General features: G+C 34.9%; 1 non-coding gene across 1 annotated transcript; it reads left to right on the forward strand.

Annotated features, from left to right (window-relative positions):
- Positions 1-14,879: 14,879 nt before the first annotated feature.
- On the forward strand, positions 14,880-14,986 carry LOC131169635 (small nucleolar RNA R71). The gene has a single exon (XR_009140521.1). It is a non-coding gene; the product is annotated as a small nucleolar RNA R71 (small nucleolar RNA).
- The last annotated feature ends 240 nt before the right edge of the window (positions 14,987-15,226 follow it).

Below are 15,226 nucleotides of genomic sequence, written 5' to 3' on the forward strand. Positions count from 1 at the left end.
AGTTAGAAAGATGATCAGAAAGGGGTGTGAAGCATACTTGGCACATGTGATAGACACCCAAGTGGGGAGTCCAGCATGGAGGGACATCCCTACAGTATGTGACTTTCCGGATGTGTTCCTTGATGAGTTGCCAGGACTACCTACGGAAAGAGAGGTGCAGTTTGAGATTGATGTTATGCCTGGTGTGGATCCAATCTCCATAACACCATACAGAATGGCACCAACAAAATTGAAAGAGTTGAAGGTGCAGTTGTAATAACTACTTGACAAGGGCTTCATTCGCCCTAGTGTGTCACCTTGGGGAGTGCCAGTGTTGTTTGTTAAGAAGAAAAATGGCACTCTCTGCTTGTGTATTGATTACCAGTAGTTGAATAAGGTAACAATAAAGAATAGATACCCATTACCCCGCATTAATGATTTGTTTGATCAATTGAAGGGTGTAGCTGTGTTCTCCAAGATTGATCTGAGATCAGGTTATTATCAGCTGAAGGTGCAAGAGCAGAGTATCCCTAAAACTGCTTTTAGAACTCGATATGGCCACTATGAGTTCCTAGTCATGCTATTCGGGTTAACTAATGCTCCGACTGCTTTTATGGATCTGATGAACACTATCTTCAGACCATACCTCGACTAGTTTGCGGTGGTGTTTATTGATGACATCTTGGTGTATTCGAGGAGTGTAGAGGAACATGATAGACATATGCGGATCATACTATAAACTTTGAGGGAGAAACAGCTATACACCAAATTGTCGAAATGTGAATTTTGGCTGAAAGAAATTTCTTTCTTGGGGCACATAGTATCGGCAGAGGGCATTAAGGTAGATCCTAGTAAAATTGAAGCTATCCTTAATTAGAAGCCACCTAGGAATGTCATAGAAATTCGCAGTTTTCTGGGTTTAGCTGGATATTACCGCCGATTCATGAAGGGGTTCTCTATGTTGGCTTCTCCCCTGACCAAGCTACTTCGGAAAGATGTGAAAGTTCAGTGGATAGATAAATGCCAGTAGAGTTTTGATGAGTTAAAGAGATGTTTGACTGAAGCTCCAGTCCTTACTTTACCTACCCTGGGTAAAGAGTATATTGTTTACAGCGATGCTTCTCATAATGGGTTAGGCTGTGTACTGATGCAAGATCGAAATGTTATTGCATATGCATCACGCCAGCTCAAACTGCTTGAGAGGAATTATCTGACACATGACTTGGAGCTTGCATCTATTGTATTTTCTCTTAAGATCTGGAGACACTACTTGTATGGGGAGAAGTGTTACATTTATACAGATCATAAGAGTTTAAAATATCTGGGCACTCAGAGAGAGTTGAATTTGAGACAGAGGAGATGGTTAGAACTGATTAAAGACTATGATTGTCTGATAGACTATCAACCAGGGAAAGCTAATGTAGTGGCTGACGCCTTAAGTCGTAAGACTATGGCAAGTCTAAGAATTTCTCCTTTGTCCATGGTGCATGAATTAAAAGCACTGCATGCCAGTTTAGAGGTAAATGATGAGGGACAGACTGTAGTTGCATGGCATATACAACTAGTGTTGATTAATCAGATTAAAATGGCTGCTCAGAATGATGAAAAATATCAAAAGCTATTGGAAGAAGTCTGGTAGGGCAAGAAACCTGAATTCTCAATGAGAGATGATGGTCTACTGCTTCATCAGGGCAGAATGTGCATTCCTAATGATGTTGACTTGAGACAGATCATTATGAAGAAAGCACATGAGTCTCCTTTTGCTATGCACCCTGGTGGTACTAAGATGTACATAGGATTAAAAGAGCATTACTGGTGGATGGGTATAAAAAGGGATGTAGCTGATTTTGTTTCCAAATGCCTAACTTATCAGTAAGTGAAGGCAGAACATCAAGTACCAGCTGGTTTGTTACATCCATTGCCAGTACCTAAATGGAAATGGGAATGAATAACAATGGATTTTGTGATGGGACTTCCGAGAACACAGAAGAGCCATGATGCAGTATGGGTTATAGTTGACAGACTGACCAAGTCTACTCATTTTCTGCTAGTTCGAATGGATTATAGCTTAGAGAGATTGGCCAAACTGTACATTGATGAGATAGTGAGGCTGCATGGAGTGCCAGTATCGATTGTGTCAGACAGAGATCCTAGGTTCACTTCTAGATTCTGAGGTAGTCTTAAGAGAGCCCTAGGAACTAGATTGAACTTCAGCACGGTATTCCACCCACAGACAGATGGCCAGTATGAGAGGGTAATTCAGATATTGGAGGATATGCTATGGGCTTGTGTGATTGAGTTTGAGGGAAGCTGGGATACACACTTGCCTTTGATTGAGTTTGCTTACAACAACAGCTACCAATCAAGCATTGGGATGCCTCCATATGAAGCTCCGTATGGCAGAAAGTGTAGAACTCCTCTGTGTTGGGATGAAGTGGGTGAAAGAAAGATGATTGGGCAAGAAATTATTCAACAAACAGAGGAGAAAATTAGATTGATCAGGGATCGACTCAAGGCTGCAGCAGACCGTCAGAAGTCCTACATCAATATGAAGAGGAGAGATATTGAATATGCAGTGGGTGATAAGGTATTCCTCAAGGTTTTTTCTTGGAAGAAAATTATGAGAATTAGCAGAAAGGGGAAACTGAGTCCTCGCCTCATTGGACCATATGAGGTTCTAGAAAGAGTGGGTCCTCTGGCATATCGTTTGGCATCACCTCCAGAGTTGGAAAAGATACATAACGTCTTCCATGTGTTTATGTTAAGGAGGTATAGATCAGACCCATCTCATGTACTATCAGTAGAAAAGATTGAGGTGAATCTAGACCTCACATATGAGGAAGAACCTATTGAAATTCTGGCATATGAGGTGAAGCAGCTACGGAACAAGCAGATACCGTTGGTTAAAATGCTGTGGAACCATCATTCAAGCTAGGAAACTACTTGGGAGCGCGAAGAAGGCATGAGGAGACAGCACCCACAGTTGTTTAGAGACTAATACCAGGTAAAATTTCGAGACGAAATTATTTTAAGGGGAGAAGAATTATAATACCCCTATATGCATAGCCTAGTATATTATACTATTCCAGTAATCGGTATTGGTCAGGACAATTAAGAAGATTAGAACCATGTTTAAGACATCTAGAAAAGCCCTGAATGAAAATAAATAGTGTTGACTAGAAGGTTAAGTATAAATAAGAAAAACAAAGCATAAAAGTTTGAATGAGTCGGGGGTCACAGCGATGGGTGACCTTACGGGGAAGTGACTACGAGATCAGTTCTAACCCTAATTTTAAATGAGAAATTGTGACACTGCTGTCCTAAGGACTATTGCTAACCTAGTGGAAAAGAGAGAATCACAGAAAAGAGTTGATAAGTAGGTCAAATAATTAGGTCATGACTCTGGAAGAAGTACCGGCTTATTTGCAAATCGGATCAAACCGGTGAGAGGCAAATTGGTCAATTCATCCCTAGAGGTGACTCCTGACCTATCCGTTCAATAAAATTAGAGAAATAAAAATTTAGGAAAATAGAATTAAATTAAAGAAGAATGGAAAAATAGAGGAAATAGAAAAAGAAAAAAAAATTGAATTGATTACATCATCAACATTACATATGCATGATACAATAAAGGAAAATTTTAATTAATTAAATTTGACTAAGTCAAAAAGCCAAATAAATACGTAAAAAACCAAAGAAAAAAAAAATAAAAACACCATTCTTCTTCTTGGCCGGCACTCCAATCCTCTCTCTCTCTCCATAGTCTTCCTCCATTAATAAGTTATTCAAGCTTGAATAACTTGATTTTACCCCATAAATTTCAACCCTAAACTCTCAAAAGCTTCTAATTCATCATAGACAAGAAGATTGAAGAATAATAAGAAAGGAGAAAGTGAAGAATTTGGGTGATTGAATTTCACAAGAAAGGTTAGTAATCTAAACTTATAAATTCTAGTTAAATTCCTATGTTTTAGTTAAATTAATTTAGAATTTAACATAAATTCAAACAAAACAATCATGGGGGACTAAGTGTGAATTTTGGCCAGCCAATAGTGGGGGTAGAAATTGCATGATTTTATGAAATTAAGAGAGTAATTAAGTTTAATTAAGTATGTAAACAATGCCTATACACTTTAATTTCATTAATTGAATGAATTACACAATTAGGGTTCTTGAGATCTTGAAATTTGGGCGAAAAATTGGAGGAAATGGTCAATTGATGCAATTGACCCTAATTGAGGTTAGAAATGGTCAATTGTGACCAATTGTGATGTGTTTGAATGAGTAGAAATGAAATGCAATTCGGATTAGTGAAGGGTTCCAAACTAGCAGGTTGATCTAGGTCCCTTTCAGGGACCAAAACTGTAATTTTGCCAACCCAATTGGTGCGAGACCAATTGGATATGAAAGTAGACACATAATAACACAATTTTCATGGAGTAACCATGTCCAGAAAATGACATTAAGGTAGTGAACAATTAGGTCAAATCCGAGTAATGTGCACTGCTACTGTACCAAAATGACGAAATAGCCATAACTTGGTGTAGGAAGGTCCAAATAACATGAATTTTATACCGATGGAAAGCTGAGACATAGCACTACAACTTTGATGAAGAACACAGACCCAAATTCTGATCATAAACGATCCAAAAAGTGAGCTGCAGTCAACAAACTAAAACTGCCAGAACCAAGAAAGTGCCCAAAATTCTGGGTTTAAACTAATCCGGCCAGCCTTAGAAAAATGACCATATATTGGGCTACAAAACTCCAAATGGAGTGATTCAAAATGAGAATTAAAGATAAGACAATAAGGAACAACTTTGATGAAGGACACTTAGCCAAATTCCCAGAGTAACCAGACTAATAGAATAGTGGAAAACAGGGAACCAAAACTGAAAAATTGAAAATTCTCTTATGAGACTTAGAATTTTAAATGGCAACCAAGGCCAACAACTTAGGCACTCAAAATGTGGTATGTGGGTATAATTGGAATTCATCTATCTATTAAGCATGAGAAAGTTAATATTTTGACTTGAATAGTGTCATGAATAGTAGCCCTGAAATGCAAATTTCAAAGAACGTTAATTTAAGCATATTAAGGCTAGAATTTAGTAGACATGAATTTATTTATTGGATTTATTATAAGTTATGATACTAAAACACTGCAAATTGTGTATTTCAATTGAGAAGGATACTGAGAAAGAATAAGAAACACCAAGTCAAGGCCAAGAGGTGACTCGTAGGAGGTTTGTGCACAACATAGAAACTTTATGTGAATTTTCTTTTGCAAATTATTTTGAATGAATTGTGAACATTAAATTGTGACTTTATTTGTAATGAAAAATTAGATTGAAAAGAAAAATGTGTTATTGGCCCAAAATGTTGAGAAAATAAACTATATGTGAATTATTGACATTTGAATGTTTAGAAAACTGTTTAAATAGTTTGAAACCACAGTGTCATGATCAAATGTCTGAATGCCTCACTAGCCTGACTAGCGGGAGGAATTAGTTTTGTATTTCCTCTCTGGCTGAAGTGTTGAGGTGTGTGCCAGTAGAGGAAGAAATTTGAATGGGTACCCATAAATTTGAGCTAGCTAGCCTTGGTATTCCTCATAAGCCTTTGGCTATTGAGATGAAAAAAAAAAAATATTGATGGCATGATATGACTGTGTGATTTTATGAAAATTGTTTTATACTTTCTGAAGCGAAAAATTTCTTTGGTTAAAATTTTAAATCGTATTATGTATCTGTTTATCAATTCTAGTACTATATTTGGACTTATCATGATTTAATATATACATAAATTGGTATTTTGTTATGTTGTGCACTACTGAGTAATTGTACTTAGCGATGACTTTTTGTTGCTGTCGCAGGTAAAGAGACTGGTAAAGTAGCCGAGTAAGCTGTTAAGGATCGAAAGTACTTCACTTTTGGATTTTTGTCGGGTAATAATTTATATCCTTTTGTACATATTTATTTTAATGTATATGGCTGTATGTATGTTTTATAATTAATCTTGAGCAGTTGTACAATAAATTGTATTAGTATTATTTTTGGAGTTTATGTTGTAAATTAAACTTGTGGATGTAAAGTAAATATTTTAAATGCAATGTGATGAGTTGATTTAATTGTTTTAAAATATTGTGAATTGTGAAAATTTGAGTTGTGTTGGTATATTAGAGGTTGGGGATGGTGATTGAAATTCATTTTGGAAGTACTTTTTATAGGTTAAAATTTTTGGTTTTACTCAATTATAGACAGCATTCTGTCAAAATTTTTACAAAATTTGCGGAAAAATAAAATTTGACAAAATTTTTACCTAGTATTCAAACTGCAAATAAAAGTTTGTAAGACCTGTTAAAAGTGCTCACCACCTACAAAAGAAGATAAAATTATTTTAAAATCCCTTGTAGTGTATTTAATGGGTTATCAGTAAGTGAAGTTCGGTAATTCATTAAGTATACTACGAGATCATGTTATGCCTTGCAGAGGAGTAAGGTGTGACATATTATGTATGATAGATTTTTTTACAATGAAAAATGACTATTTAATTTCTGTATTTTAATAAAATTAATAACTTGGTCCTTCCTTTTTGAAAAATATACTATTTAATTATTGTATTTTGCTTTCATTTAACTATTTAGTTCTTTCGTTAAATTTTTCATTATTCATTCTATTCAAACTACTATTTAGTCCCTATATTTGAAGAAAACTAATTAGTTGATCCTTATATTTTAGAAAACACAACTATTAAGTCTCTTTATTTTAGTGAAATTAATTAGTTTATTCATATATTTTGAAAAATATAGTATTTTAAAAAATATATTATTAAATAAAAACATAAATTTACTATGCAAAGATTAAATCTGTATTTACATTTTTTTTAATTTTCTAATTCCTTGAACATCATTTTTTGTTTTTTAAGAAAACTAATAAAAATAATTAGTTTTTTTAAAAAAACATCTAAGAAATTTAAGAAAACTAATTAATTTTCTAATTAGATGTTTTGTAAAATTAGTTTTTTTAAAATAATTTAAACTTTTATTTAAAATTTTAAGTTTAAATAATAATATTTTATGATAAATATATTAAAATAAAGTTTTCAAAACAATGAAATTACTAATCAATAAAAAAACAAAATTTGATATATAAAATTTTTATAACACAATAAATAAAAAAAATTTAATCAATTAGAGCACACGAAAAAAATATATGTATAAAATAAAATGAAGGTGTCAATAATCTTACCAATGAAAATGAAATAAGAGACTTGAGACAATTGATGATGGGTAAGAACATGCAGCAACTTGAGACTTTGATGGAGAGAAATAAGGGATGAAAGAATAGATTTAAGAGGTGTGAGATAAGAGAGGCAAGGAGCTACTTGAGGAATAAAAGAAGAAAGGAATTTGACAAATAAGAGTTTTAAGCCAAAAAATGACATAGTTTTGAATGAAATATGTTAGAGAGAACAAAAAAAAAAAAAAAGAAAAAACTATAACCAGAAAAACCCATTTTACTCATGCTTGGGTCTTAAGGGTGGCTAAGTCACCAGTTTTTTTATGGGTTTCATAAAAAGAGGGTTTAAGTTGAACCGAATTGACTATTTGATGGTTGTCGATTCCATCAGAAATTAAATTAACTGAAATTACTAGTAATAAAATATTTTCTGCAGTAAGTGGTAAATCCAGGTCGAACCCTAGAGACTGAATTATTAAATTTCATTCACTTGTATAATAAAAAAAGAAACAAAGGTTGGGGGGGGGGGGGGTAATTCGCAATCCAAAAAAGAAATCAAAAATCAAAAATTAAGATCTAAAATTAAATAAGAAACTCTCAAATTAAGCAAACTTCAGTCCAAGGTAATTCACATTACAATGCATTGATTCGATCATAGGCAAAAGAAATACAATTATATCTTATTGAATACCTAATGTAGATTTACCAAACAGTGAGGTAAAATCCCTAACTTCCCTATACTCATCAATTCGAGCCCAGCACTTTTATTGACTCTAATTATTAACTGAATTGGTATTAAGCAATTCTCATCAAATTAATAACTGCTTTAAGAATAGGAAGTAGTGAAGCTGAACAATAATTTATGAAGCATAAATCATTTAATTCACCCTATTATTTCCTTAGGTTATCATTGAAAACTGGGATCATAATCAATAAAACCTAATTGCTACTCATGTTCAATTTTACACAACAATTACAGATTATGAAGATGAACTGCCAATTGACCACATCAAACAATTAACCAATAGGCCTTTTTAGCAAATCATTCAATAGATCAAAAACAATGAAATCAGAAAATAATAGATATTCAAAAAGACATAAATTAAATTAAGAACCTGGTCTCACAAATCAAGCAAAAGAACTTAAATCCCTTGAACTGAATTAAAAACTTAGCCACTCATGTTCATGGCTACAGAAAATTAAAGAGGAAAATTGAAGAAATCTAGAATGTGAATGCAGAACGAAAGTCTCCTTTGACGGCTACTGCCTCTTCTATTTATAATAAATGGCCTAAGGTTAGGTTTAAGAGTTTTTCTCTCTGTCAAAAACTGTAACTGGAGCAAAATCAGGAAACTGATTGTCGACGGATACACGGCCCGTGTATCACTACATGCCCCAGGGGCGTGTAACTTACTGGAGCTTAGTGGGTATGTCTTGTATTGGCACAGAAGGTTACACGGGTCTCCAGGATTTACACGGGTCAAGTTACATGGCCCATGTACTTTGTTTCTTCCTCGATTCTCTGGATTTCTTCTGGCAGAATGTTACACGGGTTCATGGTTGTGCTTACACGACCCGTGTACTTTGAATCAGCAATGCTTCTAAATCCTTCGGCCTTTTCAAGCTTCCTTCTACACTTCTATGCTCTGGGACTTACCAAAACCCTGAAAAATATAGCAAGAGTCAAATTAATGCATATGCTAAAAATTTCTCTATTTAACACAATTATTTCAACAACTCTCTATACATATGCCTAATAGATAATTATACTTTAATCAACTGAATTAGGCATAAAGATACCTTAGAAACACTAAATGTGATGAGATTAAAATTAATAAATTGTGCACTTATCAAATTTGCCCACACTTATTCCATATTTGTCCTCAAGTATGATTTAAATTCTCAATCAACTCCACTTAGAAGTTCCCTTAACTTCATCCTATCACAACATTCTTTAACAAAAGATTAAAGTTTGAAAGAAGAGGCAAGTAAGGTAATAACCATCACAATAAATTCCATAAACACCATACTAATATATCAACAATTCTCCAACACAAAACAAAAGGCTTCAAATCAATTAGGCTCACATAATTAAAGTTCCATAAAATTTTAAATCAATACATACCAAAACACAAGGTTAATTTATCAAGGCACAACAATTATAGCTCTTTGTAAATCTTAGGGGAGATACAAATGGGCTTTTTTTTTTTTGATGAAATTGGTACTTTTCTCTTGTCACAGTTATTTTTTTTTTATTTTAATCATCACCTTTAGAAAAGTACCTTGCTCATATCTTATCTAGCTTTTGGCCTGAGAATCGACATGGGGTTCATGAAGACCCCTGGTTACTTTGCTTAACTAAATAGCAGAGCAATTTTCAAGTTTAGCCTTTTATTTCCCCTAATTTATGCATCTACATATTATAAAGTGCCCTGATAGATTAAACAAAGTTTTGAAATATGTATGATACTAGTTTAAAGCACACATAACTAATCATTTCACCATTAAATCAAGCCTAAATGATTTATGCAAGAAAAAAATTGCTCTATGGTATGGAGAAGAGAGAAAATCCATTATTAAAGTTATTATTACCTTGTCGAAAATCTCAAAAATTTAATCTAAAATAGAAAAGTCATTTCAAGGACAAAGCACTCCTCTCTGAGAGTTAATATAGAATCATAAATCAAGCTTATAAGAACAAATTTATTTATTTATTTATTTTTCAATATTGCAGCAACAAATTTCTCCTCCCCCACACTTAAAACTTACATTGTCCCCTATGTAAAGTCCAAATGCAAAAGAAAAGGAAAAAAAAAATGCTAGAAAATAAAATAAGATAAGGGAAAGAAAACAAATCTGATTGTGGCTAACAAGCCACCCATGGGTTGCCTCCCAAAAAGCGCTTTTGTTTATCATCGTTAGCTCGACATGGCAAAGCTCCTTAATCCACATAAATTGGGTTACTCAATTTGAGCTCCTCCATTGTATGCCCTAGAAACCCTTCATAAAATGGCTTGAGTCTATGACCGTTGACCTTGAACACCTTATTAGTTCCTAAACTTTGAATTTCAACTGCATCGTAAGGAAACATATTAGTAACAGGAAAGGGTCCAATCCAACGAGAATGCAACTTACCAGGCATCAGCTTCAATATGGAATTATACAATAAAACTTTTTGCCCAATCACAAACTACTTCTAAACTACTTCCTTAAAATTAGTTTGTCATGGAATGCCTTGGTCTTTTCTTTATACATCTTAGAATTCTCATAAGCCTCAAGTCGAATTTCCTCTAATTCCTGTAATTGTAATTTTCTTTCCACACTAGCAGTATCTAAATCCAAATTACAATGTCTAGCAGCCCAATAAGCCTTATGTTCTAACTTAACAGGAAGGTGACACAACTTACCAAATACCAATCTGTATGGGGACATACCTATTGGTGTCTTATAAGCAGTCCTGTAAGCCCACAAAGCATCATCAAGTCTAAGGCTCCAATCTTTTCTATTTGGCTTCACTATTTTTTCCAAAATAGACTTGATCTCTCTGTTAGACACCTCTGCTTGCCCACTTGTTTGAGGAAGAGAAGCTATAGATACTCAATGGAAAACACCATATCTCCTCAACAATGCCTCAACAGTTCTTTTACAAAAATGTGTGCCTCAGTCACTGATTAAAGCTCTAGGAACTCTAAACCTGCTAAAAATGTTTAACTTGATAAAACCTACAACAGCTTTAGAATCATCAATCCTGGTGGCTTTGGCTTCCACCCATTTCGAAACATAATCAACAACAAGTAATAGATACACAAAGCTAAAAGAAGAAAGAAATGGACCCATAAAATCAATACCCCACATATCAAAAATCTCACAAACAAGTATTGGATTCTTAATCATCTCATTCCTACGGGTTAAACTTCCTATTCTTTGACATTGTTCACAATTTTTGCAAATCAAATATGAATCACGAAATATAGTGGGCCAAAAAAAACCACAGTCTAATATTTTTCTACCTGTTCTCTTGGGTCCAAAATGACCTCCATATGCATAGGCATGACAAAAGCAAGAATAGATTGAATCTCATTATCAGGAACACATCTCATAATAATTTGATCTGGACAAAATTTCCACAAATATGGGTCATTCCACACATAATACTTAGCCTCACTTTTCAATTTCTCTTTCTTAGCTCTACTCAAATCAAAAGGCACAACCTTAGTAACCAAATAATTCACCAAATCAGCATACCAAGGGATCATACCTTGTAATTTAAATAACTGCTCATCAGGAAAAAGTTCCTGCAAAGGAACTGGCTCTTCTTGTGTCACTAACTTGCTCAAATGATCTGCTATCAGGTTCTCAGCTCCTTTCTTATCCTTGATTTGAAGATAAAATTCTTGCAGTAGAAGGATCCATCTAATCAACCTTGGTTTTGCTTCCTTCTTTGCCAAGAGATACTTCAACACTGCATGATAAGAGAAGATAATTATTTTAGAACCAAGCAAATATGACCGAAATTTATCTAAAGCAAAAACTATAGCCAAAAACTCTTTTTCGGTCGTAGAATAATTGCGCTGAGCTGAATTGAGTGTTCTAGATGCATAATAAATCACATGAAAGAGCTTCCTAACAGGCTGCCCTAAAACTGCTCCCACTGCATAATTACTTGCATCACGCATAATTTCAAATGGTATTGTCCAATCAGGAGCCTGGATAATAGGGGGTGATGTCAATGCAGATTTCAATTTGTCAAAAGCCTCCTTGTACTCTTCACTAAACTCAAAAGAAACATCTTTTTGCAAGAGTCTAGACAAAGACAATGCTATCTTAGAGAAATCCTTAATGAACCTGCGATAGAAACCTGCATGACCAAGAAAAGAGCATACTTCCCTCATAGTTGTGGGGTATGGTAAGTTCACAATTACATCAATTTTAGATTTATCCACCTCAATACCCCTATTAGAGACAATAAGACCCAAAACAATCCCCTATTCCACCATAAAATGTCACTTCTCATAATACAGAACAAGATTTTTCTCAATGCATCTCTCAAGAACAGAAGTTAAATAATGTAAACATGCATCAAATGAATCACCATACATAGTAAAATCATCCATGAATACCTCAATACAATTATCAATGTAATATGAAAATATGTTCATCATGCATCTCTGAAATGTGGCAGGTGCATTACAAAGCCCAAAAGGCATCCTTCTAAAAGCAAAAGTTCCAAAAGGGCAATTGAAGGTAGTCTTCTCTTGATCCTCTAGTGCAATCACAATTTGGTTATATCTAGAAAAGCCATCGAGAAAGCAGAAATAAGACTTACCTGCTAACCGCTCAAGCATTTGATCAATGAATGGTAGTGGGAAGTGGTCCTTCCTTGTTGTTGAATTCAGCTTGCGGTAGTCTATGCACATTGGCCATCCACTCTGAATCCTTGTTGAAATCAGTTCATTATCTTGATTCTCTACCACAGTGACTGCTGATTTTTTTGGCACTACTTGGACTGGACTTACCCATTTATTGTCTGAAATTAGGTAAATAACTCCTGCATCCAGTAGCTTTAAAATCTCCTTCTTCACAACCTCCATCATCTGTGGGTTCGACCTCCATTGAGCTTCTCTACTTGGTTTAGCCTCATCCTTCAGTAAAATCCTATGCATGCACACTGATGGACTTATACCTTTGATGTCAACTATTGTCCATCCAATTGCTTCCTTGTGTACCCTCAGAACCCTAGTCAATCTGTCTTATTGAATCTTTGTTAAATTACTTGAGATGATAACTGGAAGTGTCTCATTGTCTCCCAAGTAAACATACTTTAAATGCTCAGGTAAAGGCTTGAGTTTAAGAACTAGTGCTTGCACCACAGAAGGTAATAATTTTGTGTGAGATACAGGTAAGTCAATCTTTGATACTCCATACCTTTTTGGAACAGGAAGTAATGACTGCAATGCCATTATTGCATCTTGAACCTCTACACTTAATGGCTGATTGGTACTGATTTCTTGAATTCCTTGACTAATCACCACTTCTAACTCATCCTCCATGCTTAACTCAAAAACATCCTGCACAAATGTATCAACAACATCAATAGAAAAAATAGAATGGTCATCAGCAGGATACTTCATGGCATCAAAGATATTAAATTTGATAGTCTCTCCATCAAACTCCATAGTTAAGGTACCATCGTCCACATTAATTTTTGTCTTGGCAATTTTTAGGAAAGGTCTTCCAAACAAAATCAAAGTTGACTTTGATGTGGGAACACTATCCTCCATATCCAAAATGTAAAAATTTGCAGGAAAGATCAATTCTCTAACCTACACCAACACATCTTCAACTACTCCCAATGGATATGCATTAGAACGATCAGCTAACTGAATAATGACACTAGTTTCTTTCAAAGGACCCAAATTTAAAGTTTGAAAAACTGAATTTGACATAACATTAATAGATGCTCCTAAATCTGCCATTGCACGTTCAAATTTAGAATCACCTATTCTGCAGAGAATAGAAAATGAACCTAGATCCTTACACTTAGGGGGTAATTTTTGCTGAATTAATGCCGACACATTTTCCCCCATACTGATCTTCTCATTATTTCTCAACTTGCGCTTTGTAGTGCATAGTTTCTTAAGGAATTTAGCATACCTGGAAACTTGTTTGATCGCATCAAGTAAAGGTATATTGACCTCCACCTTTCTGAAAGTCTCAAAAATTTCTTTTTCTTGTTCTTCTTTCTTAGTCTTAGCCAACCTGCATGGGAATGGAGGAAGAACAGAATTATTAACCTTATTTAGTTTAGGTTTAGTATTTACCTCAACTTCAGGAACTTCAGACTCTTTTACACCTTGCTTTTTCTTTTTCGTTGATTCATGTGGAGTCTGATTATCAACTTCATTCCCACTCCACAATAGTATAGCACTTGCATTTTCTCTGGGGTTCATGACTGTTTGTGATGGAAGCTTTCCAGAACCTTGAGCTTTCAGCTTACTCACAGATGAAGCTAATTGACCAATCTGCCTCTCTATGTTTTGAATGCCATTTCTGATCTCCTGTTGAAACTATTGTGTATTGTTAGCCAAAGCCTTAACAATTTCATCAAGTGACATACCTTGATTTGAGGGAGGTGGAGGTGGAGGTGGTTGATTCACTTGTAGTCTTTGTTGCTGGTATCGATTTTGCACCGGTTGATTCCCATAACTCAAATTGGGATGATCTCGCTATCCTGGATTATAAGTAGTAGAAAAGGGATCATACCTGCATTGTGGTTGTCCATAATGTCCTACTGCATTAGCATGTTGCATTGATTCATCCTCTTGTAACGCAAGACACATGTCAGTAGCATGACCCGAACCGAAACAAATTCCACATACCTTAACAGTTTGCATGTTCCCTACAGCCAATTGTCGCACCAAAGAAGTTAAATCAGAAATTTGTTTCTCAAGGTTAGATGTACTTACCTCATTAACCTTCATAGGTGTGTGATCCATTCTGATACCAAACTTTTGAGAATTTGCTGCCATGTTAGCAATCAGCCTCCTTACTTCTTCTGGTATCTTGTTAACCAAAGCTCCTCTACTAGTAGCATCTATCATACTGCGGTCCATTGGTAGAAGTCTCTCATAAAAATATTGAATCAAAAGCTGCTCGCTTATTTAATGATGGGGACAGCTTGCACACAGCTTCTTAAATCTCTCCCAATACTCATTCAAGCTCTCTCCATTGTACTGCCGGATGCCACAAATTTCTTTTCTTATATTGGTAGCAAGGGAAGTAGGAAAATGCTTCTCCAAAAATATCTGCTTCATCCCATTGCATGAGTTGACGGATCCGGAAGGAAGGTAATACAACCAATCCTTAGCTGTGCCCTCTAGTGAGAAAAGGAAAAGCTCGAAGCTTGATTTGATCCTCTGAAACTCCTTGAGGTTTCATGCTGGAACACACAACATGAAATTCTTTTAAATGCTTATGTGGATCCTCACCTGCAAGACCATGAAACT

This window comes from Hevea brasiliensis, chromosome 1 (assembly GCF_030052815.1).
Source record: "Hevea brasiliensis isolate MT/VB/25A 57/8 chromosome 1, ASM3005281v1, whole genome shotgun sequence".
Classification (NCBI taxonomy): Eukaryota; Viridiplantae; Streptophyta; class Magnoliopsida; order Malpighiales; family Euphorbiaceae; genus Hevea; species Hevea brasiliensis.